This window comes from Nomascus leucogenys, chromosome 2 (assembly GCF_006542625.1).
Source record: "Nomascus leucogenys isolate Asia chromosome 2, Asia_NLE_v1, whole genome shotgun sequence".
Lineage (NCBI taxonomy): Eukaryota > Metazoa > Chordata > Mammalia > Primates > Hylobatidae > Nomascus > Nomascus leucogenys.
The window spans coordinates 148853958-148879555 of NC_044382.1; the positions used below are offsets into that span (position 1 = coordinate 148853958).

Below are 25598 nucleotides of genomic sequence, written 5' to 3' on the forward strand. Positions count from 1 at the left end.
TGTCAGTGCTTCAAGGACTTGTTAAATGTTCACAACGGTGCTCTGAGTTCAGTGCTGTCATTAGTTTCATTTAACAGTTGGAGAAAATGAGGCTCAGGAAAATTAAATCACTTGCTTCACATCACCCAGCTACTAGGCAGTCGATGCTGGATTTGAGGCTAGGTGATCTCAGTCCAGAGGCCTCAGCCTTAACCATTCTGCTCTCTGGCCTTCCTGCATTTTATACTCCATACTTCTCTTGGGAAAGAGATACTATCATATTATTTCATCCAAACTTACCATATCTTTAAAAAAACTTACCAGCGTACAAATCATCCAACTGCCTTTCATCTATTGAATGTTCTACAGACTTATGCCATTATCTCCCATGACCTTGATGAAGATAGTAACCCTCCCTTTATCAAAATGGTCAATCTTCATTAATTTATTTTACTAATTAGTTAAAGGCTGGTGTAATTTAGAGAAAGTCTAAATTATAGAATACATTTTATTGTATTACTTTTAAGCACAAACCTCCACAAAGATTTGTATAAAAATCCTCCCTTCTGGGACTCACTTCAGTGATTTGTAGCTAGCATTAATACTGCCTCTATGTAAATGAAAGGGAGGCATAATACCAGCACCTTGCTTATTCTTCTCCAGAGTAATAAATCTTGCCTGATAACCTATGTAAATGGCTTCATTTTTCTCTTACCAGGCCTATCACGGTGGCTTTCAAACTCACTACCCTGTGCCCCACCTATCATAGCTGTCCTTTGTCCCTTTCTCAAATGGATGTCTACAAAATGCACCAGTAAAATGTTCCATGATCCACACTTCAGTCTACATAAACGTTTAATTCCCCTGCCCCTTTTGTTCTCATCAGGCCCTCTGCAGCTCCAGCTGAGATGGCTGACTCCCTGAACTCTTCTTACGTTCTTGACTGTTTGCATAGGCTTTCCTGGGATTACCTCCCAGTTCCAAGTTTGCTCATTCTGCAGGAAGTCTTCTTGGGTTTCAGCTTTTATCCACCATCAGCTTCTCCCTTAGGGCTCTTATTAACTCTCCGCTCTCTGGGGGCCACTCTCGTTTTCAGCTTCATGTGGATCAGTGTTTACTTGTCCTATCTCCTCTGCCATAAAGTGAGCTTCTTCAAGGAATTTCTCTCCATTGACCCTCAGGCATGAGCACAATGTCCTACTCCATGGGTGCTTAGTTAATGCTTATGGAGTGAATAGAACCCCGGCGTGTGTGCGTGTGTGTGTGTGTGTGTTTAGGGAAGGCAAAGGATGTTTGGAAAAAAATAAGTTACCTGAGGGAATAGCAACTTGAAGCCACTGCCTCTCAATTTGGGATCCCGGTACCACCCCCTTAAGAATCTTTGGGATGCTGAATAAACGTGCAGTTTCTCCAGCCTGACCAAGACATATCAAAGCGGGATTCCTGGGTATGAGGTCCAAGGATCTGCAACTGGAACATGCTCTCCAGGCAATTCTATACACATTGGTATCTAAGAACCACTGCCCTCAGAACTAGGATATCCATCAAGCCTGATTTGAAGTATCTGCATGAGTCCCAGTGTCATGATGAGACCAAGGAAGCTTCTGTGTCCTTGAGGGGCTAGAGTATGCCTCCTCCTGAAACCCTTTCCTTGCCTGCCCTCAGTACTGTTGGGTGGCCCCTCTCTATGTTTCCTCTACCAACACTCTGTGCGATGTTTCCGGGAGTTAGAATGGCAGGGTGGTCAAGAGTATGGTCTCAGTGGTTGCAGAAATATAAAAAGATGATTGCATTCATGATTGTTATGATGTCTTGTACATAGAATATTGTCTTATTTGCTCTAAGACTCCATTAAAAAGCCAGCAAAAGCAAATGCATAACCAGAAAAAAGGTGGTGTGCTCTTTAAATATTAGGTAGACTAGTGCACGTTTCACCTAGGTCTCTTACTAATTGTATGAGCTTGAGCAAATTATTTAGCTTCTTCAGGGATTCTGTATGTTTCACAGGGCTATTGTGGGAATCCAGTGAGATCATATCTTAGAAGTGCTCAACTGAAGGCCTGGGCAGGATAAGTACTCACATCATACCCTTAACATCATTATTCTTTTTTGAGGCTGAGTTTCACTCTTGTCGCCCAGGCTGGAGTGCATGTTGGCCGGGCTGGTCTCATACTCCTGACCTCAGGTGATTCACCTGCCTTGGCCTTCCAAAGTGCTAGGATTACAGGTGTGAGCCACTGTACCCAGCCAAGTGGGTGTTGTATTAAGCCACTATGTTTGTGGTCATTTCTCCCAGCAGCCACAGGACACTCGTACATCCATAAAGGCAGCTTCTCTGCTCTTTGATGCTTCTGACTCCACTTAAGCTCTCTTCCCCAGGGCTGAACCAACATACCTCCTTCCAAGTGTATTAAGGATTGAATTGTGTTCCCCCAAAAGATATATAGAAGTCCAAATCCCCAGGATCTACAAACATAACACTATTTGGCAACAGGGTCTTTGCAGATAATCAAATTAAAATGAGGTCATTTTAGGGGAAGAAGCTAATCTACTGTTAGTGATGTCCCTATAAGAAGAAAAGAGCGTTGGGCATGGTGGCTCAGACCTGTAATCTCAGCATTTTGAAAGGCCGAGGCTGGCAGATCACATGAGAATAGGAGTTCAAGACCAGCCTGGCCACTATAGGGAATCCCTGTCTCTACTTAAAATACGTAAATTAGCTGGGTGTGTTGGCACACACCTGTAGTTTCAGCTACTCAGGAGCCTGAGGCAGGAGAATTGCTTGAACTGGGGAGGCGGTGGTTTCTGTGAGCCGAGATCAAACCACTGCACTCCAGCCTAGGCGACAGAGCAAGACTCCATCTAAAAAAAAAAAAAGACACAAAGACACACAGAGAACTTGTGTGATGATGGAGGCAAAAACTGGGGTGACACATCTACAATTCAAGGGACACCAAAACTGCCAGCATTGACCAGAAACTAAGAGAACAGCATGAAACAGACTGCCGTCTAGAGCCTTCAGAGAGGACATGACTTTTCTGACACTTTGATTTCAGACGTTTTGCCTCTAGAACTGTGAGTGATCACCTTTCTTTTGTTTTACACCAGCTGACGTGTGATGCTTTGTTCCAGCACCCGTAGGAAACTAATACAAAGTCGCAAACTCTTTCCACTATGTCTAGATCCAAAGTCACCAAGAGGCCTGGCTTGGGGCAGCCCTGGGAACTTAGACAGGACCCTAGCTAAGTTCCATTCTGAGTTAATAATTGTTATTAACTCACTCAGTTAATGCCCAGTTAGCAAGCATCATGAAGCATGTTAAGCCAGGATATGGCTTTTCTAAATGTCCTGAGTATCAGGAGAAGCTTTTTCACACTGCAAAAGCCAGTCTAATTCTACAACTTGCAGGCTGAAAGTCAACTGTGGCTGCAACCAAGTCACTTAGCCATCATCAGCGCCAATCCTGCACTGCTTATAGCAAAGTCAGGGCGTCTGTTGAGAGGCAAAGGAGGCATCGCCCCATGCTATGGTTTCTGCTTGCACCTTATTAACGGGTAATGAAGAGAAGGTTCTGCTTTATTGATCTTGAGACCAGAGCTATGTGCGATGCTGCCTAAGAAAAGCTGCAAAGGATTTTATTTGATTTTTGCACACAACGATAATCGCCCTCACCAAATTTTCACCTTGAAATTGTTGGCAGGGTAGCCAAACAGGAATTTCCATATTTGCTAATCCTTCCTCAAATACACATCCCCACCGTCTGTGCCCTGACAATTGGGTACCTGGGAAATAGCAGACACCACATTGTGGAAGAGGAGACACTCCAGTGCAGGGAAGATCAGAAGAAAGAGGTGACAATGACATGCAGCACGAAGCAGCGATGATGGGGTTTTGTCTTTGCAAAATTACAAGCCACAGTCTCACCTCAGTCCTACCTCCCTTTTTTATTTCCCCTGCTCTCAAAACATACCTGACTAGAAAATCCCCAATCCAACTCCAGAAACGCCCTTTTTTCTTTAGCCACGTCACAGTGTTACCAGATGCCTTTTATGAGCTCTTTGGTGGAAGCTAAGCCATGTGTCACTACTGGGTGTTGAAAACTCAGGAGTCAGCTTCCCTGCAGTCTGCTGGGGCTCATTTCTTTGGCTCTGCCTAAAGTCAGATAAGGAAATGACCTTCCAGGCATGGTCAGATAAGACCTTAGGACACAGAAGGGCAGGCCGGCCTGGCCTCAGGAGACTGCAACAGCTGCCAGAGAGCAATTGGCACTCCTCAATCCCCCGAGGAGCCTGGAAAAGACTTCCCTCTTGGGTTCAGGCATGTCCTCTGCTTCCTGCCTTTATGGGCACTGGCTTTTTGGGACCTTGGAGGACCTCCTATGGGGAATAGAAACTGACAGCCCATCCCTAGCCTGCTATTCCATGGGAAAGGTGGGGGGAATTCTCCATGTCACCTTTGCAGAGAAAGAGAGACAAACATGGATCCAAATTAGAGATGGCTCCAGGTTCTGACGGATTCATCTCTCCCAATTGCCTTTGTAACACGTCTGTTAAATTTAGATAAGGTGTAAATAGAGCCACAAGAAAATCCAGAAGGGAGCCACAAAAAATTATTAAATGGTTTTAAAAATTGGGGATTATGAATGGAGGAATCAGTGTTATTTATCCTGGAAAAGAGAAGGCTGAGGAGGGACATATAAAGATTTCATACTATATTAATTATATAAATAAGCAGACACCCAGCTGGCATGGAATTTCAACCATTTGGCAGGGAGAGTGGGTATTAAGGGGGGTGACTAGTGGTTTTAAAATCATTAGTTGCCTGCACAGGTTTCTGGAGGGGTTCACTGTTGCTGAGTAATACCAGTTATGAATAGGCCAGGTCTGTTTTAATGAGCCCAGACTTCACCCACCAAAAATCCTTTCCAGCCAAGCACTTGATAACTATAGATTTTCTTTGTCCTTTGCCTCAAGCAGAAGCCTTACAGGGGTCCCTCGTAAGATGCATCTGTAGGGCTCATTCCTTCTTCAAGTCCCTGTGTAGAGTCTGGTGTTAGAAGGGACAAATAGAGACTTAGATATTCCTTCATCCAGGCAGGGAAGACGCCGGAAGGAGTGCCCTTTTGGGGAATGAGCTGAGCTTGGGCAGATGCAGCAGATGTGTCCCCTTGCTGAAGTTAGTCACACTTGGCTGCTGGAGAAGAATGATAAGGTGCACCTCATAACCACACTGCCATCTGCTGCCTTTCATTCAACAGGACACGAATTGAGTACGGGCTGGTCCTCCTGAGCCCTGGCCCAACAAGGCTCCTGAACCTGGGCCCAGAGATGAATAAGAGGATGCTAAGTCACATAAAAAATAAGGGTATTGTGAAATCCCATCTCTACTAAAAATACAAAAAATTCATCAGGTGTGGTGGTGTGCAGCTGTAATCCCAGCTACTCGAGAGGGTGAGGCAGGAGAAGTGCTTGAAACCAGGAGGCAGAGGTTGCAGTGAGCTGAGATCACACCACTGCACTCCAGCCTGGGTGACAGAGTGGGACTTTGCCTAAAAAAAAAAAAAAAAAGCCCCCCCCACTCACCCACAATTACCCTCTTAAAATCCTGGAAGCCAGTATGTTTCAATGGGCTAGAGGCAAGGTGTTGGCTGGAGGAGATTCCATTGCTGGACTCCTCTAGATCCTGGTGGTTCTCAGCATTCCTTAGCTTATAGCCACACCAGTCTAGTCCCTGGCTCTGTGGTCCCATGACCTTTTGTGTCCAATATTCTTCTGCCTCCCTCTTATGAAGGAATTTGGGATTATATTTAGTGGCTACCCAGATAATCCAAAATAATCTCTTCATTTGGAAATCATTAATTTGGCGACATCTGCAATGTCTTTGCCACAAAAGTTAATATTGATGAGTTCTAGGGATTAGGATTTGGTATCTTTGGGGATCATTATTCGGCCTACTGTAGCAGGGGTTCATCAGTTAGTGGGGGAAGTAGCCAGTTTATTCCCAAAATGCATGTGTCATCACAAACCAAGATGAGTTTTCTAAAAGAAAATAAGATACTACTGCGAATGCCACCCAGTGAGACCTGACCCATTCTGTGTGTGCAGGATGCTGTTTTAGTTGGGTTCCCACAGAAGCAGACCCTGCAACAATGATTTGTGTGCAAGGTGTTTATTTGAGAGGTGATCTCAGGAAACTGGTAAGGCAGTGGGGAAGTGAGACAGGGAAGAAAGGGCAACCAGTGATGGGGGTTGTTTTCAAGCAGTTGCTTGTTTTTATGGGCAGCTGGAGCCGAATCCCACTGGGGACTCTGGGAGACAATGAAAACCACATCTCATAGTTATCCCCACTGAGGAATGACGGACCTGGGGTATTTATCTACCAACTCCCCTTCTATTATTGGTTGAGTCCCTCTTCTGGGGAATCACAGGTATTCCCAGTAAGCAGCCTGTGTAGGGCACAGGTGAGTGATGGTGGGATTCACCACTGACAGCTCTGCAGTAGATTTCCCTGAGCAGGTGACCCCTGAACTGCCACCTGAAGTAGAAGTAGGAAGTAAGCAGCAACTGGGGTGGGGATGGTGAAGAAGAAGGAGAAAGTGTTAAAGAAGGAAACAGAAAGTGCCAAGCCCTGAGGTAGGTGGGGCACAGTCTAGTGTTGTATCAGTCTATTTTCACGCTGCTGATAAAGATATATCTAAGACTGGTCAATTTAGAAAAGAGGTTTAACAGACTCACAGTGCTGGGGAGGCCTCGCAATCATGGTGGAAGGTGAAAGGCACATCTCACATGGTGGCAGACAAGAGAGGAGAACTCATGCAGGGAAACTCCCTTTTATAAAAATCATCAGATCTCGTGAGACTTACTATCACAAGCACAGCATAGGAAAGACCCACCCCCACGATTCACTTACCTCCCACCAAGTCCTCCCAAAACACGTGGGAATTATGGGAGCTACAATTCAAGATGAAATTTGGGTGGGGACACAGCTAAATCATATCAAGTGTCCAGAGTGAAAGGAGTTGAGGTGCAACAGCATCTCACCAGACCTGAGAGCCATTTGGTGCATGTTGGATGCATGTGGTCCGTATCTGTTCTGGTTGATTGGTGCCTGTGCCTTGACAGTTGTTAAATATTTTGAATATCCTCCACACTGAGGTCAATATCTCTTTCACTGGGTGGTTATGAGCATTAAATCAGCTATGCCATGTGAAAGTTATTTGCAGTGTGTGAAGTCGTGTGGAAAGGTTGTTGCTGTTTTTCTGCTGGGTCTGTTTTACGATGAAACATGATATGGGGGAAAGATGCAAGCTCTGGCTCCCATTCTCAGGAGTTTCCACAAGCAGGACCCTCAAGTCACTGCCATTGCCCTGTAATATAATTTTGGCCTGAGTCTATCTGGGACAGATGGTGTGGGGATACACTGTTACTAAAGAAAGCTTGGAAGTTAAAAGTCTACATTTTCTTTGGAGTTAGGTGGTCCTGTGTGCAAGTCCCAGTTCCAGGCCCTTCCACTGGCTGTCCAATGGCTTTGAGTCTGAGGCTCAGTTTTCCCACCTGCAAAAGGAAGTAATGATGCCAACTTCATAAGTTACGTGAGATGTGAAGGCAATGATGGAAGTGGAGCTGGGGCTCCTTCTCCCTCTGTTATAAGCATTTGATTAAAACAAGTCAGGATGGGCACAGTGGCTTGTGTCTGTAATCCCAGCACTTTGACAAGCCAAGGTGGGTAGATCACCTGAGGTCAGGAGTTTGAGACCAGCCTGGCCAAGATGGCAAAACCCCGTCTCTACTAAAAATATGAAATTTATCTGGGCGTGGTGGTGGCTGCCTATAATCCCAGCTACTGGGGAGGCTGAGACAGGAGAATCACTTAAACCTGGGAGGCAGAGGTTGCAGGGAGCCGAGATCACGCCACTGCACTCCGGCCTGGGCAACAGAGGGAGACTCTGTCTCAAAAAAAAAAAAAAAAAAAAAAGTCTTATTGTACCTTATGTCCTCACTTAACTTCATTGGTAGGTTCTTGAAAATTGTGACTTTCAGGGAAATGAAATATAATGAAAGCAATTTTACTATAGGCTAAATGGTATAAACAAGAGTTAAATTGCTACGGCACGTTCCTGGTCACAAAAACATCACCAAACTTCTTAATAAAGACCCAAAACACTTCTAATATTAAACATTGAAATAAAGATGAGCTATACATACATTTAAGAAAGATGAATAAAAACAAGTAAGATAATAGTTTGCTCAATTTTTGGTGAATCAGTGAGTGGTGGTGGTCATAGTGGTGGTGGGTTAAATCAAAGAATAAAGGTTTGCAAAGCGAAAATTGTCAGGGGCACCACCTGCCACCATGCAGTTTGAAAACAAACAATTCCAACTAACAGCAGGCTCACTGAGTGCTTTCTTACTGCATTGTTTTTTATTGTGCATTTTTATGATTATTATACACAGTACTTCATGAGTTTTTGTTTTACAATACTTCATACTAATTAATTCACCTTCCAAATTGCTTAGTCTATAATAGTTTAGGGTCTTGGGTGGCCAAAGCCTCTACTAGCACGGGGTAGGAACTGACCCTGGACAGGGCATCATTCCATCGCAGGGCACACTTACACCCATGCTCACACTCAATCATACTAGGGCAATTTAGACATGACAGTTCACTTCATGTGCACAACTTTGGGATGTGGGAGGAACCAGAGGACACAGAGAAAACCCACATAAACATGGGGAGAATGTACAAACTCCACACAGAGGGTGGTCTGGGCCAAGAGTTATTTTTGTTTCTCATCAACATTATAATAAAACAACATTGAACAAAACAGCATTATTTGATGTCTTGATGTATTTATTGTTCATGATGGCCAGGTCTTCGTGCATTGTTGTTTGAGTCAGTCACAGTGAGTTGGCATTGCTACAAGTCACTGAGCAAAAGGCCCTCACCTGGCTCATTCGCCAATGAGTCTCCTGTGCCTGAAACAAACCTTGGTAAATAGTAGATGCTCAGTAAATACTAACTGAATAAATGAGTAAGTGAGGTTTACTGGAGAAGGGATCAAGAACCTGAATTGATTTAGCACTCCCCACATGATTATGGGATGAAGGCATGATAATTAGTGGCACAAAACATTCATTTTACACATAATGGAAGTATAACCAGGGATGCAAAGTGATTTGCTCCAACGGTGCTCAGTTAATTTATTCGATGACAACTCATTCCTCTCCTTGATTTAACAAAGATTCATTGAGCACCTACAATGTTGCTGATGATATTAAAACCTCAGTTTCTATCAAAAGCATAAGACATTGCCCCCACCCTTGATAAGTCATGATCCTCTACCAAGAGGATTCACATATGTAAATAAAGGATCATATTGCAATGTACCATGATCTAATATTTACACACATGATGTGCTGAAGGAATACAGATGAAGGAACATGAATTTTTCCTTGGGGCCTGGAGAAATCCGTTGGGAAAGTTATATTTAGGATGAGTGAGGGAAAAGGAGGTTCAGAGGTCCTCAGGCAGTTATGGAGGGAGTGGGGTAGAAGGTACAGGATAGGTATGGGCGCATGGAAGGTCATGGAACTGGCCAGTCACCCAGTGAGGCTAGAGTGGAAGACTGCTCACGTAGGCAGGTAGAAAGGTACTCTAGGTAGAAGTAACAGCAAAGTCAAAGAAAGCAGTCGGCAAAGAGATTGATAAGTTTGAAGAATTAAAAGATGAACCATGGGAATGAAGGAGAGTGTGGCAAGAAATGTACTTTGACAGACAGAACTGGTGCCAGGTCATTCTGGTCTTTGTAGGCCATGATAAAGAGTTCAGATTTTGTTCTAAATGCAATCAAAGCCATTAGGAATTGTAAGCGCTGTACATCCAATGAGCTAAGTTTTGGGGTCAGTCTGGTCACTGTGATGGAGCAGAGAAGGCAGGGAGGAGAGTCATCAGGAGGCTACAGGTGCAGACCAGGGGAAATGCCAGTTAGACTACACTATGCTGTGGCGGTGGGAATGGAAGGACCTGATGTGCTTTTGTGAAATGTAGTTGGGGCGTGTCACATGCTTGAGTTCTGTGTCCCTACCCTCTTTCACTGACCCATAGTCAGACAGATCACACTGCCACTGGGAGGCAGTGGTGGGATTCAAGGAAAACTTGTTGGTTTGGATGGAAATACAACAGAGTATAGAATAAACTTTTTTTCAAACGTTGTTTCAATTTAATTCAATAAGCATTGGAGTTGCATTTTCATCAGAACCCTCTCAGTTTTAAGGGGTTAATGTCTAACTCAAATGGGAAAAGTATAGTTCACTTAGCTGAAAAGGTCCAGGGAATTGAGTTTTAGGCAAAACTGAATACAGGGGCTGAATCTTGTTAAATGGTTTCTCTCCATCTCTTGGGTCTATTTTTTTCTATGGTGACTTCACTCTCAGGCAGGGTCTTCCCATGTGATACTGGCTGCGGGCAGACTCAGATGTGTAGCCTTATAATTTCACAACCCCAGCAGAGAGAGAGAGGGCTGCTGTTCCTGAACAGTCCTTGCAGAGGGCTGGCAATGATTTGCCCAGTTTCGGTCCCATGAACACGGCACAGGTACTATGCCAGATGAACTGCTGAAATTGGCTAGGCTAGGGTCACATGGCCAGCTCTGCAGCTGGGGGTGGAGTCACCCTTACTTTCATGGACCAAGTATGGAGAGTGAGGTGATTTCCCAAGGACACACTAGGACACTGGTACGTGGAGAACATGAGAGATGGCAGGTAGACAAAAGGACAGGTACCTACTACGAGCACCTGCCATTGTATGCAAGCTCTGCCCAGTTCTCCTGCAGGAAGGTCAGGAGTGAATAATTCAGTTCCTATCCCCAAGATGCTCACAGGGTACCAGGGATGCAGATACATACATATAAGCCTCTTTCACATGAGCCCACCTGTGAAGAGTGCCCTGATTTGATGGCATGTCCAGCACCAGGAAGCTCTGACTGCTTTTACTCAAATGGCACCTGGGGCCAAGGCACATGTTTCCTCACATTTCTATTTCAAGAATCAATAAATCATTTCTGGTACCTTACCTGGATATTAAATCAGGGTGTTTTTCTTGTCCGCTAATATAGGGCCAAGATGTCTAAAGTTGACCTTCAGTCTATTCCAACATCTGGAAATCAGGACTAAAGCCACCAGCACAGATAAAAATGGAGAACAGGTGGACCTGGGGAACAGTCTGGGGAAGGAGGGATTCCACGTGAGAAGTTACCTGCAGGGAGCAGTTGGGAGGCTTGAGTTCCAGCCTGAGAATGATTGTAATGTATCTCCTTAAATCCGTGTATGTAGGTGGCACTCTGTTCCTCCTTACCCTTGTATTTCATCTGCTTTCAGGGCTGTGTTTCTTTGCTTCTTGGGTGCATTTGCTTTTCAGTTGAGCACATATTTATTGAACCTTTTTGTGGGGACTGGCTAGTTATTCACTCTTCCTTCTTTGTCTTGGGAACATAGCTAGGTTATATTCCCCAGCCTCCCTTAAGTTCTCTGTGACTGGATTCTGGTCTGTGGCATGTGGGATGATGTAAGGTCCACTTTACTTCCTCAAAACCTCCTTTGAAGTTCTCCATGCAAATTTGCCCTATTCCTTTGTCTGCCACCTGGAAGAAGAGGATCTGGTGGGGGACAGTGGAGCCACAAGATGGAAAGAGGAGTCTGGGTTCCTAAATGACAGCAAGGAGTTGTCAACCACCCAAACTCCTGTGCAAATACAAAAATCCACACCAGATTGTGACAGGAGTGAAAGATAAATCTTCACAATGTTCACTTGTTGAAATTTTGGAGTTATTTTCTTTTTGTTTTTGCTTTAGAACGTAGAATTTAGCCTACCTTGAGTAATCAGAGTTAAAAAATACAAGAAAGTGTGCCATGTACTAGGTTCTCAGTGTTGAGCAAAGCAGGTGCAGCTCTGGCCTTGATGGAGTTTTCAGTCTTACCTGTTGTTTTGTCTATTCCCACTCCCTCTTCCCCTCCTTGCAGGCAATAACAGATGATATTGGGAGCAATAGTCTTGAAATAACTCTGGTAAGTGCCCAGCAGAGCCAGATGCTGGGCTGAGTTTTGAAAGTGAACGACTGCATTGGTGCTCTCTGAGCCTTTCTTGGAGTGGGGCTTGTCTGTGGGTCACAGCCTGATCCTTTAGGCCTTGTGAAGCTTGAAAGATCCTACAATTGTGCAGGGTAAAGAGATTTTTTGTTATATAAACAAATTGTACTTTTTCTTATTTCTCATTTTTGTTCTCAAACAAGTCCTTCTGATTAGTTAGAATTTCATTAATCCAGTCATCCTTCCATCCATCCATTCATCCATCCATCCATCCATCCATCCATGTATTTATTCTTTAGAGGTAGTTTTATTAATAATAGTTGTCTTTTGTCAAATGCTCCTTTGCCAGGTGCCATGCTATTGATATGACTAGTCCTTTTTAATTCAAATGACAATCCTACAGGGCAGGTGCCATGATTATCACTTAATAAATGATAAGCTGAGGCCTTGAGACATTTCTTCAGTGTATGATCCCATATATGTTTTGGTAGAGCCTAGATTCGTAGTCATGATGCTGTCCTTCATTCCACATTTATTGGGATGCCCTCAAATGCTATGCCTGATGGAGGCACCCCCACTTAGAGTAGCTGACTTGAAGGAGCTCACACTGTATGTGTGTGCACATGTGTGAAGATGGATAGTCAAAAGAGACTGTCATGTAAACAAGTAATGCAATTGGAAAGGTGCTGTGCAAAGTAGCTGAGAGAGTCACAGGGCCCTGTGAGAGACTAGAAGGCACCCAGATGATCCAAGGTGATTGCCAAACCCACAAGCAGGGGAGCCAGGAACAAGAGCAGGGATGATGGAATCTAGAGTCAGACTGATATTACGCCCTCAGTCTTCCAGTTGGATGTCTTTGGCTGGGTCAGCCATCTCTCTGTGACTCAGCTCCCCCACCTATAAAATCAGGATAATTTAGCTCATACTTAAAGGGTGGGTTTAAGGATTAAATAAGATGGCCTCATAAGGATTAACTGAAATAATACATTTTAAATAGGACTTGGCAATACTAAGTTCTTGATAAATATTAGCTTATTTTGTGATAATGATGGACATGGTGATGGTGATGATGCTGATGGTGATGATGGCTGTGCTGATGGTGATGATGATGGTGATGGTCATGGTGATGATGGTTGTGCTGATGGTGATGGTGATGATGATGGTCATGGTGATGATGATGATCATGGTGATGGTGATGATGACAGTTGTGGTAATGGCGATGATGATGATTTGGAACTAGAATCAAAAGAATAAGTTTTCCTGCTGTTCCCTTCATTGCAAATAATGTACATATGTCTCTTTCCCCATACTCGTTATTGTCTCTCAAGTTCTGAATTGTCCCAGCTCTATCACCAAACCAGGTTAGTGGCCTTGGGCAGAGCATAGAAGATATCTTGGCTTATTGTTCTATCTATAGTGAGGGAGAGTAGTGGGTTGTGGAGCTGGACTGCCTGGCTTACAAGCTAGCTCCACCACTTAGCAGCATACCCTTGAGGAAGTCGTGCAACTCCTTGGAGCCCCAGCTTTCTCATCTGAAAAAGGGGGATGAAAATAGTAACCGCCACATTTAGGTGTTTGAAGGAATGGTAAAATGATCTGCGTAAAGCTATAAGCCTCATTCCTGGCACATGGTGACCTCTTAATTAATGCTAGATATTCTCATTTTGAAATTAAGAAGTGCCTTCAACTTTACTTGATGGCTTTTCTCTATACATTGTACCTTTATTTTTACTTTGGACAGTTGTATGCAGTGCCCCAGATGCTGACTTGTAAACTGATTTCAACACCATCCTCATTCCTTTTGGCTTTCTGAGAAATGTTCTTTTTTAATGGATATGATAGCAAGACTTACTTATTACCAGGTTATTTCAGGCAAGAGTGATTTTTAACTCATTAACCAGGTAATTATTGCGGTTCTCCAGTTACCTTTCTGATCATAGACTTAATAAGGCCTGAGGTTATGTGGCAGAGTTTTCTTGGCTAAGATGGGAGAGTTATCAAAGCTCTCAGGTGAAGGTGTGAAACCTTTGGTGCACAGGGGGTGGCCTTGCCATGCAAGCAGTCCCTGATGGTGTGAGGGAGCTCAGCTGCTTCGGGAACTGGTACACGGTTTCATTAATCATGGGATATTTCTGGTGTACTTGAAAATGTTAGTTTTACTTATAGGAAAGATAGCCAGACGTAAATGTGTGTGTGATGTGTGCATGTGCACACGGTAGGTTATACAGCACCAAGGGGTCAAATAGACTGGTTGACTGTATCCTGTAGTGGTTTGGAGCAGGTGTTGGCAAACTTTTCCTGTAAAGTAAATATTTTAGCCTTTGCAAGCTGTAGGATCTTCATCACAGCTACTCAATTCAGCTAATATAGTATAAAACCAGCAAGAAGATACATATAAGTGAGGATGTGACTGTGTTCCAACAAAACTTTATTGTGGACATTGCAACTGGAATTTCGTATAATTTTCATGGACCACAAACTGTTATTTTCTTTTTGGCATTTTTCTACTGTTTACAAGATAAAAACCATTCTTTTCTCATGAGCTGTACAGAAACAGGTGGTAGGTGGGATCTTGCTGGTAGGCTGTTGTTTGCTGACCTCTGGATTAGAGTCTGCATCTGTTGCAGCTTATTTCAAGCATCACTTGTTTCATTGTTTACTTTATCACCTTGGGTACATTCCGTGAGTAGTCTGTGTCTCAGTCTCCTCATCTGCAAAAGAGAGATCAGAGACTTCATATCTTGGTAGAGAAAATTTGTAAGAATTAGCAGAGATTAAGTGCTTGAAACAGTATCTGGTGCATAGCACCCCCTTGAGAAATATTAGCTTTTATTGTTTTCATTGAATTACTGTCTCATGGAATTCTTACAACTACATCATGAGGAAAGTAGTATTAATAGTATTATCCCCATTTCCCAAATGGAAACATTGAGGCACAGAGCTGTTGTCTGTCTGAGGCCAGAGTTAGACCATGACTTACTTATTTACACAAAGCAGCAGGGACCTGTCTTTGATGATGAACAAGTCCAAATTACTACAAAACTGCTTTTGTTTTTCTTATAATGAAGTGCCCAGGATTCCCATCCATCAGAAATTGCCTGTGCCTATTAGAAACTGTCATTTGGCAAGGGGATGAGGGCAGTGGTGGAGGGGGGTTGCAAGATGCGCAGGTGGCACAGGGAAGGAGTGGCAAATCAAATGACAGGAACAGAGCAGCGGTTACTGCATTTTATTTTTTCGGCATTTTCTTCCATTGTTCTCTTCTGTGGACACACTCTGGTGTTTGCACTGGGGGCATCCCTGTTGTATTTGTAAATCCCTGGAGATCACAGTTGTAAGATGTGCCTTTATCCTCTCCCGTTGCATTTTTTCCCTCTCTAATGCACTACATTAGAAGATTGACTGATTTTCATTTTCCCTGGAAGGTAAAATTTCAGCTTAAATCACAAATGTCTGTGATGCACTCAGCAGCCACCACAGCTTCTAACCAGTAGCCATTCCTCCTTATTCCCTCTCTACCCAGGAGAATATTCAGGTCTATTCCGATTTTGAGATGCGTTAGCTGCACTTAGAGTTAAGGATCAACTTTGGCTTCTGTGGAAGCTACTGAGGTTTAAAGGGTAAGAGCTCATCGCATTTAGAACATGGTATATTCTTTCCCTCCTTGCTCGTGTCATTTATGAAAGGATAAAAGACGAGAAAGTGTCAGAGTAGATTCTGGAGGTACTTACATTGCTAGGAGAAAAAAAAAGAAATCACATTACCAGTAGCTGGCTTAGTTCTGCATGTTGCTATGTGATCAGTTTGTAAAGTTCCTCGTCTTGGAAGGCAGGCAGCCCCAACCTACAGGAATCTGCTCACCATACAAAGGTCCCCATGACCTGCCCCAGACCCACTCCACCCATCTTTGCCATTCAAGTCTACAGCATTTGAACAGATCAGCCCATTCTGTGTCAAGAAACTCCTTATGCATGTTTTGGACACAGCCCTGTGTCTCTGCAGGTTCAAACTCCCCTGAATGAGAGAGAAGTTAGAATCTTTGCTTCGTATCTCAGCTCCTCTACTCATTACTCAAACCCTTGGGCAAGCTGCTCTATTACTTATTAGCTCTGCTTCCTCTGGAAAATGACAGGGTAATATGAATACCTTATTTATAGGGGTGCTGTGAGAATCAATATTTGTAAAACACCTGGAAGAGTGCTTGACATATACAAAGCACTCCAAAAATGTTCTCTGGCATTAAAAACATTTGATAATATGGGCTGGGAGGGACCACACCGCTTCTCAGATGCAGTCCTTCAATGGCACCCTATTTCTTGTAGAAATAAACGCTAATCTCCTCAACCTGGCTTACAAGGCCTTGTTCAGTTTACCCTTATGGGCTCGTTCCATCCATCCACTTTTCCTCCCCAGCGACATGGTACAGGCATACCTCAGAGATTCTGCAGGTTTGGTTCTAGACCACAGCAATAAAGTGAATATCACAATAAAGAGAGGCACACAATTCTTTTTTGTTTCCCAGTGCATATAAATAATAAACTACAGTTACACTGTAGTCTATTGAGTTCGAAATAGTATTATGTCTAAAACGTGTGCCTACCTTAATTTAAAAATACTTTATTGCTAAAAAATATGAATGATCATTTGAGCCTTCAGGGAGTCATAATCTTTTTGCTGATTGAGGGTCTTGCCTTGATGTGATGTTGATGGCTTCTGGCTGATCAGGGTGGTGGTTGCTGAAGGCTAAGGTGACTTGGCAGTTTCTAAAAATAAGACCACAATGAAGTTGTCCGCATCAGTTGACTCTTTCTTTTACAAAAAATTTCTCTGTAGCATGTGATGCTGTTTGATAGCATTTTACCCACAGTAGAACTTCTTTCAAAATTGGAGTCAATCGTCTCAAGCCCTGCTACTGGTTTATCAACTGGTTTAGGTACTATTTGAAATCTTTTGTTGTCATTTCAACAATGTTCACGGTATCTTCCCCAGGAATAGATTCCATCTCAAGAAACCACTTTCTTGCCTCATCTATAAGAAGCATCTCCTCATCTGTTCAAGTTTTATCATGAGATTTCAGCAATTCAGTCACATCTTCAGGCTCTATTTCTAATTATAGTTGTCTTTCAGTTTCCACCACATCTGCCGTTACTTCCTCTACTGATGTCATAAACCCCTGAAAGTCATCTATGAAGGCTAGAATCAACTTCTTCCAAACTCCTTTTAATGTTGACACTTTGACCTCCTTCCATGGATCATGAATATTTTTAATGGCTTCTAGAATGGTGAATCCTTTTCAGAAGGTTTTCAGTTCATTTTGCCCTGATCCATCAGAGGAATCACTATCTCTAGCAGCAACAGCCTTACAAAATGTTATTTTTTTAATAATAAGACTTGAAAGTTGAAGTCACTTCTAGATCCTGGGCTACACAGTAGATGTTACATTAACAGGCATGAAAAAACTAATCTCGTACATCTCTTTTAGAGCTCTTGGGTGACCAGGTGCATTGTCAGTAGGCAGTGATATTTTGGAAGGAATTTTTTTTTCTTTTCTGAGCAGTAGGTCTCAACAATGGGATTAAAATATTCAGTAAACCATGCTGTAAATAGATGTGCTGTTAGACAGGCTTTTTAAAAATAGCACTGCAAGAATAATTTAGCATCATTATTTAGGGCCCTAGGATTTTCAGAATGGTCAATGAGCATTGGCTTCAACTAAAAGTCACTGGCTGTTTAGCCCCTAACAAGAGAGTCAGCCTGTCCTTTGAAGCTCTGAAGCCAGGCACTGACTTCTCCCTATCTAGGCAATTCCTAGATGACATCTTCTTCCAGAATAAAGATATTTTATCTACATGAAAAATCTGTTTAGTGTAGCCACCTTTGTCGATGGTCTTAGCTAGATGTTTTAGAAAACTTGTTGCAACTCTCTACATCAGCTCTTGCTGCTTCATCTCACACTCTTATGTTACGAAGAAAGCTTTCTTTAAACCTCGTGAACCAAACTCTGCTAGCTTTCAACCTTTCTTCTGTAGTTCCTTACCTCTCTCAGCCTTCAGAGAATTGAAGAGTGTTAGGGCTCTGGATCAGGTGTTGGCTTAAGGGAATGCTGTGGCTGGTTTGGTCTTCTATTCAGACCACTTAGACTTTCTCCCCATCAGCAATAGGACTGTCTCACTTTTATATCGTTTGTGTTTTCACTGGAATAGCACTTTTTATTTCATTCAAGAGCTTTCTTTTGCATTCACAACTTGGTTGATTGGCCTAAGAGGCCTAGCTTTTGGCCAGTCTTGGCTTTCAACATACTGTCCTCACTAAGAAGTTTCATCATTCTAGCTTTTGATTTAAAGTGAGAGGTGTGCACCTCTTCCTTTTCCTTGAGCATTTAGAGACCCTTGTAGGGTTATTCATTGACCGAATTTCATTATTATGTGTCTCAGGGAATAGAAAGGCCTGAGGAAAGGGAAAGAGACAGAGGAAAGGCTGGTTGGTGGAGCAGTCAGGACATACACATTCAACATTTACCTATTAAGTTAGCCTTCTTGTATGGGCATGGTTTGTGGCATTCCAAAACAGTTACAATAGTAACATCAAAGATCACCGATCACAGATCACCATGACAGATATCATAATAATTTGCAAGTTTGAAATATTGCAGGAAAGACCAAAATGTGACAGAGACAAGAAGTGGGCACATTCTGTTGGAAAAATGACACCAATACACTTGCTCAATGCAGGGTTGCCAGAAACCTTCAATTTGTAAAATATGCAATATCTGCAAAATGAAATAAAGTGAAGCACAATCAAACGAGGTACACCTGATGTCTTTCAGTTGGCTTAAGGTAATAATTGCTGCAGCCAGCTCACTCCAGCCCAGATTTGTTACATTTTGATGAATTTTTCAAATGTTTTGTTAAATACAGCTATCATTAAAAATTAAATTGTATCAACTTATAGTTAAGTTATGTTAAAACAAGGGTAATATGGGCACAAAACTGACCATTTCCTGAGTATTTTACTACATTTTACTATTTTCTATGCTTATTTAGGCCTATTATTTATGTATGGTGAAATCTATATAATGGAGAATAGCTGCTCATAGCTGCTAGCACTTCATTCAGTGAAGTCACATTGGCAGCTTGAAGCTGGCCCTGCCAGGAGTACTTATAGGACAGGAACTGGCAAACACTTCAGGGCTAGATGTCTTGTTTTTGATCTAGAATGGCAGTCAGCAGAACTTTTTTCTGCAAAAAGCTTGAGTATCATCCTAGGCTTTGTGGGCACCGAACCCTCTCTTGCAATTACTCAACCCTGCAGCTGAAGAGTGGAAAACAGTCATAAAATATACATATATAAATAAATAAGTATGGCTGTGTTTCAATAAAACTTTATTTACCGAAACAACAGGCTCATAGTTTGCTGACCTCTAGTCTAGACTTACAAAAGTGATAGAGAAAACATTAAGAATGCAAATTAAATTTTAAAAATGTGTTGATTCTGGTAGCTGTTACATTGTATATTGCCCCCCCCAGAACACAGGACATATTCTCTAAACATTTGAACACTATTATGGGATTCAGCAAAGAAGCTGCTCAAGACATTGACAAATAAGTGAAATTCTGACTTAGGTCATTGTTTTATTTTCAATCTTGCTTGTTCATTTAAATGGAAATGTCAGTCAGCATTGATACGGGAACCACCCTTGCTCATCAGTTCTAACTGTAAGTTGGGTACAAGTATAAGAGTTTGGAAAAAAATCAACAAAAGCATTCTGTGAGAATCAATTGGCCATGTGTACAATTTACAATATAGAAAATCGTATGTTTTATTATTTGTAAATTATGTGTTACTTATCTTTGATATCGATGAAATACATAATCAACATATATGTGCCTAGGTATGCCTATATTGGTTTTTGTGTAAAGGCAATTACTAACATTACCAGAATATCACTGCTTGAATGGGGCAGGTTCTCTTTAGCTTCCAGGACTTTGAGTTGTTCCTCCACCTGAAACAATCTCTTCTTCCCTTTGCCTACCTAACTCCTCTTTCTTTGATCTGCAGCTTAAATGTGACTTCTTCAAAAAAGACTTCCTTGATCCCTTCAATACCAAATGAGTTCTTCCCTTTATGCACATTTTTCCTTGTGACAGTTGCCTTAATTATAGTTAAATGATGAATTATATGGTGGCTTATTACTTCCTTTTTACCAAAAGATTGCACGTTTCCCCAGGTAGATAGGTCCATCTTCTTTATCATCGTGTCTTTGGAGCCTTACGCAGTTTGTTGAAAATATTATGTTTGTAGCTGAACTGAATTGTGATTTAAAGAAATATAGGTCTTATTTAAGAGTTTTAGTGTCAGCTCCGTCCAGCCCAAGTTAAGTACTAATTCAGCAAGTTAGTTAAGTAATAAATGGCTATCACTCGTCTACAACATATTTGAATTCAGTTTTGAGGCCCCAGTAGTTGCTAAAAATCAATGCCCACTTTCTCCAGGTATAGTAATTATTTCTCATATTGTTATTGACTGTCTCTTTAAAGACCAGCCAGGACAAATCTATTTCTGAAGGTGTTGTAAATGATTTGAAGCAGGAAGATGAATGGAATGGAATGAGGGTTGTTTAAAAGAGATTTATCCCTCTTATTCTTGCTCAAGAAATGCGTGGCCAGTTGCTACCAGCCCATCCCAAAAGCGAAGAGATAAAAGCCAGGAGCAGTTAATTTTCTAGTCTGTGTGCTAGTGACCAGAGATATCTAACCACTGATTTCCAAAGGCTTACTATTATTCATACATATTTACTACGATAAATAGCTCATGTTTTCAGGAACACTGAGGATCTGTTTAGTCACTTTGGATTTCTGGTTTCATCAAGAGTCGGTGTCTGACATCTGACGATGAGTGAGGGGTCCAGATACCCATTACAGAGGAAGAGTCTGATGGGGAAACTAGACGGAGTTCCTATCTGGAATTTAAATTTAAGTTCAGGGTCCCAGAAAGACAAATGGAGTTGAAGCTGTGTCAAGCAGAAGAGATATCTCCATTTCTTTTTCTGCTTTCTCTACATAAGGCAAATGTCAGTAGTAACCAGGTTTATTCCACAGGCATACTCTGCAATATGTGGGTAATTGTGCCTATTGATTGTAACAAAGTCTTCAAGCATGAGGCAGAGAAATTTACTATCCAACTGGGTGCCCTCAACAGTGTTTGCATCTCAACAATGTGCCCTCACATTGGCTGGCTTTACATATCCAGACAAGTGAGGACGTGCAGAAAATCATTTCACTGGTCCTCCCCAATGCATTATCGATTGTGTGGAGGCTAACATGTAAAGTTACCAGCCCAGCAGCAGACACAGAGTGAGTTGTCCATAAATAGTCATCATAATTGTTCTGTTTTTTTTATTATAATCTATTTTTGCTATGTAAAAAAAAAACAAATGATCTATTGCATGTGTATGTGAGTTTTTGTTTAAAGGCATATGACCCAATTTGTAAACATGATCATGATCTTCTCTGGGAAGAACAGTTAATGATTTGGCTGTGTAGAGCTCTCATTAAGTGATAGGTGACTGGTTCTGTGCTAAGTGTGTTTCATCATCGTGATCCTACGAGATATTCAACATTCCATCTCCATCTTACAAATGAGGTAACTGAGGCTTAGTGAGGTTCTATAGATGCTCAAGGTCACAGACCCAACAGGTGACTAAGCTGGGATTTAAAACTCAAGGGGGTCTTTTAGTAAGGCTTATGCTTTTAAGCACCAAACTCTACCATGATATAAATGGCAAAAGGAACTGCTTAAGATATGAAGGGAAAAGAAACACACCACTTAACACAAAACAAAAACTGGAGAACATACCCAGTTACCGGAATATGTATTCACTTACTCTTGCATTCACCAAATAAGTACATAGCACCTATCATGAACCAGTGACTTTTCTTAGGAACACAAAGCAAGCAAAATCCCTGCCTTGATGGCACTTACTTCTTAGTCAGGGAAAATAGAGGATGACAAAACTGTAGAGAAAACAGAGTATACCAGATAGCAATGAGGGCCATGGAGAAAATAAGGTGGGAAAGAGAACTAATATTGGAGTTGGGATTTCAGAAGGAAGGAAGTGTTTGAGTTGAGACCTGAAGGAGGTGCAGGAACTACAGGACCATCTGGGGTCAGGGTCAGCAACATGGCCAGTGGGCCAACTTTGGCCCACTACTTATTTTCATGAATAAAGTTCCATTTGAACTCAGCCAGGCCCATTAGTTTATACACTATCTGTGTCTGTTTTTGTGTTCAAATGGCAGAGTTAAGCAGTTGCAGTTTTGTGGCCCAGAAAAACTTAAACATTTACTATTTGGCCTTTTATAGGAAAAAAAAAAAATGTGTTCACCTACGTCTAGAAGAAGAGTTTTCCAGGCAGAGGGGACAGGTAGCACATAGGAGTCTCAGGATGGGAGTGTACCTAGTGTGTTTGAGGAGGCAGGTGTGCCTGCAACAGAATGGGCAAAGGGGTGAGTGGAGGGCAGGGCCTAGGCGCGTGGGGGCCACAGTAGGGGAGAGAGGGAGGATTCTGCAGAGCGTTAACAGGAGGATTCTGGCTCTTTGTGATACATCCACTGTCATAAGTTGAAGAAGCAACTCTGAGATGGAATTTAGCATTCAGGGCCAACACCTATGGAAAGCAGGGGCAGGAAGCAGGAGTGAGCAGAGGGAGAAGTCCAGCTATGATACAGACCAATGGCAACCTTGGCCACTCACTAGGAGCTTTAGAATTGATCCTGTTTGGCCCAAGATGGCCAGGCCTTTATACTCCGGTATTGATCGGTCATTGAATATAGGTCTTTCAATGGCAATGACAATTACAAGCAAGGAGCGTCACCTGGGTGATTGTTGAGAAGCTGAGAGCCTAGTGCTGCCTGCTGAGTGCACTCCCAGCAGCTGGTGCCATGGGTCCTCCATTGAAGTAGGATCTTGGGGGCACATCACAATGTCCAGCACATAGAGGATGTAGGGAGTAAGAGCTAAAGTGAGACTAATTAGGAGGCTACTCCGGAAATCTAACTGAGAGATGAAGGTGGCTTGAACCAGGAGGTGACGAGCAGTTGGCAGACTCTCTCTTTTGAAGGTAAAGCTTTCATATATTCTCCATGGCCTAAGATCACCTTAAAGGAGCAAAGTAAAAGGAAACAAGCCAAGGGGAAAGGCTTCAAAGATTCAGTCTATGTTATTAAATCTCCCCACCCATTGATTATCATCCATGACAGTCTTTGCTTGGCTTAGGTTTACCTGTGCTCATCATTTTCCAGGGTGTACACAAGGAACACTATTTAATCAGAAATGTTCCAATCACAAATGCTTCAATGACAGGAATAGAAGATGTCACACCAGACAGGGCAGATAAGTCCTTGTCACATGGCTGGGTCTGTCCCTGCAGTGACTGTGCTATTCATAGCAAGAATGTTGTGTTGCTAAACTTGGCGTGAAACAATACAGTTATTTATGCAACTTCATGGCATAGAGTATCGCCTTGGATTTGAGATTCTGCTAAAGCTACATGAGTGGGCAAATCAAGAAATTGTATTCCATAATTTGTTTCCAATCTGACAGAGTACTATGTGTAATAGATGAATAAGCTTATAGATTTAGCACATTTATTGCAGTGTGATGTGGTTTGACACAGTGTCTATGAGCTGTGTGGGGTGAAATGGAAGGTTTAAATGGATTCCAGCTTCATTATCCCACTGTGATGTGAGGAAAGCGAGACCACAATATTGCCATCCAGTAAAGCACTTTATCAAATTCCCTCCCAAGTTGAACAGCACCGTTCTGCCAAAGAAAGCTATTTGCTGGGTAGACTGTTTAGCAAGTTGCGTTTTTAACTTGGGTGCCAAGCCAGCCAGTGGAATCTAATAGGCTTTGCTTACAATGTGCGTGGCTTGGCTATTTACATGAGATTGACAGTATGAGAAAAACCAGATGCTATACTCACTAGGCTGATTTAGATGTTTCTCTGCTCATTTGAATTCGTCCAAGCTAGTCAGTCTAGCCCTGGGAAAACCTGCAAGAGTAAAAGGAGCACCAATAAAAGCGATTCCTGAAAAACCTGAAGTGCATAGGAAATTAATTCCCCTGAGTTTCCAAACTAGTCAGTAAGCTGCACTAAGGTTTTTCTTTCTATGTTTCTCCTTTGCTTAGGGACTGATCAAAATCTTGAAGCCACTTGTTGATTTTTCTCTCTTTAAACTGCTTTGATGGAAGAACACCCAGGGGTGTAATGGGCACCTGGGTGGGTGGGTGCCTAACTAAATATATTTATATAATCCTTGAAACGTGTTTAACTTTGGAGGTTAAGGAAGGCACCAAAGACAAAGCGGAGTTGTTAAGGGAAGAAAAAAACAGAACTTCTTAAAGGCTGAGACTGTGCCACTCATTGATTCTAGAAAAGTTTGCAGGGGCTCTGTCATGTGTCAGACACAATGCTAGCCTTCGTAGATGCATTGATGAACAAGTTGCAGTGCTTGCTGCGGTGAGCTAATGGTAAAAATAAACAGAGCATTGCCACACACAGACATAACAGCCATGGGGCAGCATCCCATTCCAATGCCTGGTACATATTAGGAACCCACTAAATATTTGTTAAGGTTCATTTTGTGATGGTATTTTTTTTCCTCTCTTCGCTAGCTTAAATCTGTTCAAGTTTCCCGTATTTAATACAATAATTTTTCTCATGTTTATCACCAACAAATTTTTAGAAAAATCAGGCTACACAGTCACTCTCTCCACCTTCTTATGATATACTCACTGTCTAACCCTTTCACTCCTTCGGGCAATTTGATTTGCTGTCTTTTCCCACCACTTTAAGAGAAGGACTCTTGCTGGGGTTCCCACACCTGGTCGGATGGCCTCTCAGTTTTCTTCCTCAATCCTTTCATTGTGTTGTAGTTGGGCAGTTCCTCCACCTTTCACTTCTCAGATGCAGCATAATCGTGTTTCTTCCTCCCCTCTGAATATTCCTTTTCTGCCTCTCTGCATTCCTTTTCCTCTTCCCAACCCCTAAGTGATTCTTAAAAATATTCTCTGACTTTCTGTGCCTTCTTCATCAGCGTTAGTTTCAAGTTATCTTGTCATAGTTTCATTTAGGAGATAATGCCTGAATCTTTATCTTAAGCCTTGAACCCTCTAGAACAATTTCATTTGTGTGCTGGGCACCTGGATGTCCCAAAGGCAGGTGAACTCGTCATATCAGGAGTCAAACTCATTGTGACTGATTTTATTTAATGCTGTTTCCATTCACTTGGTCATCCAGGTGGAGACCTGAGGGTCAAGATGGAGCCCTCTCCCATGTGTCTCTTTGCTGCCCTCAGGCAGACCCAGGGGTCATGTCCTGTCAACTCATCCATCACTGTATTTTTCTCCTTTGCCCTTCCATGTTATTTCTGTTTCACCCACCATTGTGTGATACCACAGCATCTGTTTTACCTCCCACTGAACAAAAGAAATATAATCCTTGAAATGTGCTCCTTAGTGTGGAAGAGAGTGGTG

The 25598-nt window shown here is 42.4% G+C and overlaps 1 protein-coding gene across 3 annotated transcripts in view; it reads left to right on the top strand.

The window, feature by feature from the left end:
• The window catches only part of CDH13 (cadherin 13), a 1172242-nt gene that overhangs the window by 86195 nt on the left and 1060449 nt on the right, over positions 1 to 25598 (top strand). The window lies entirely within an intron of this gene.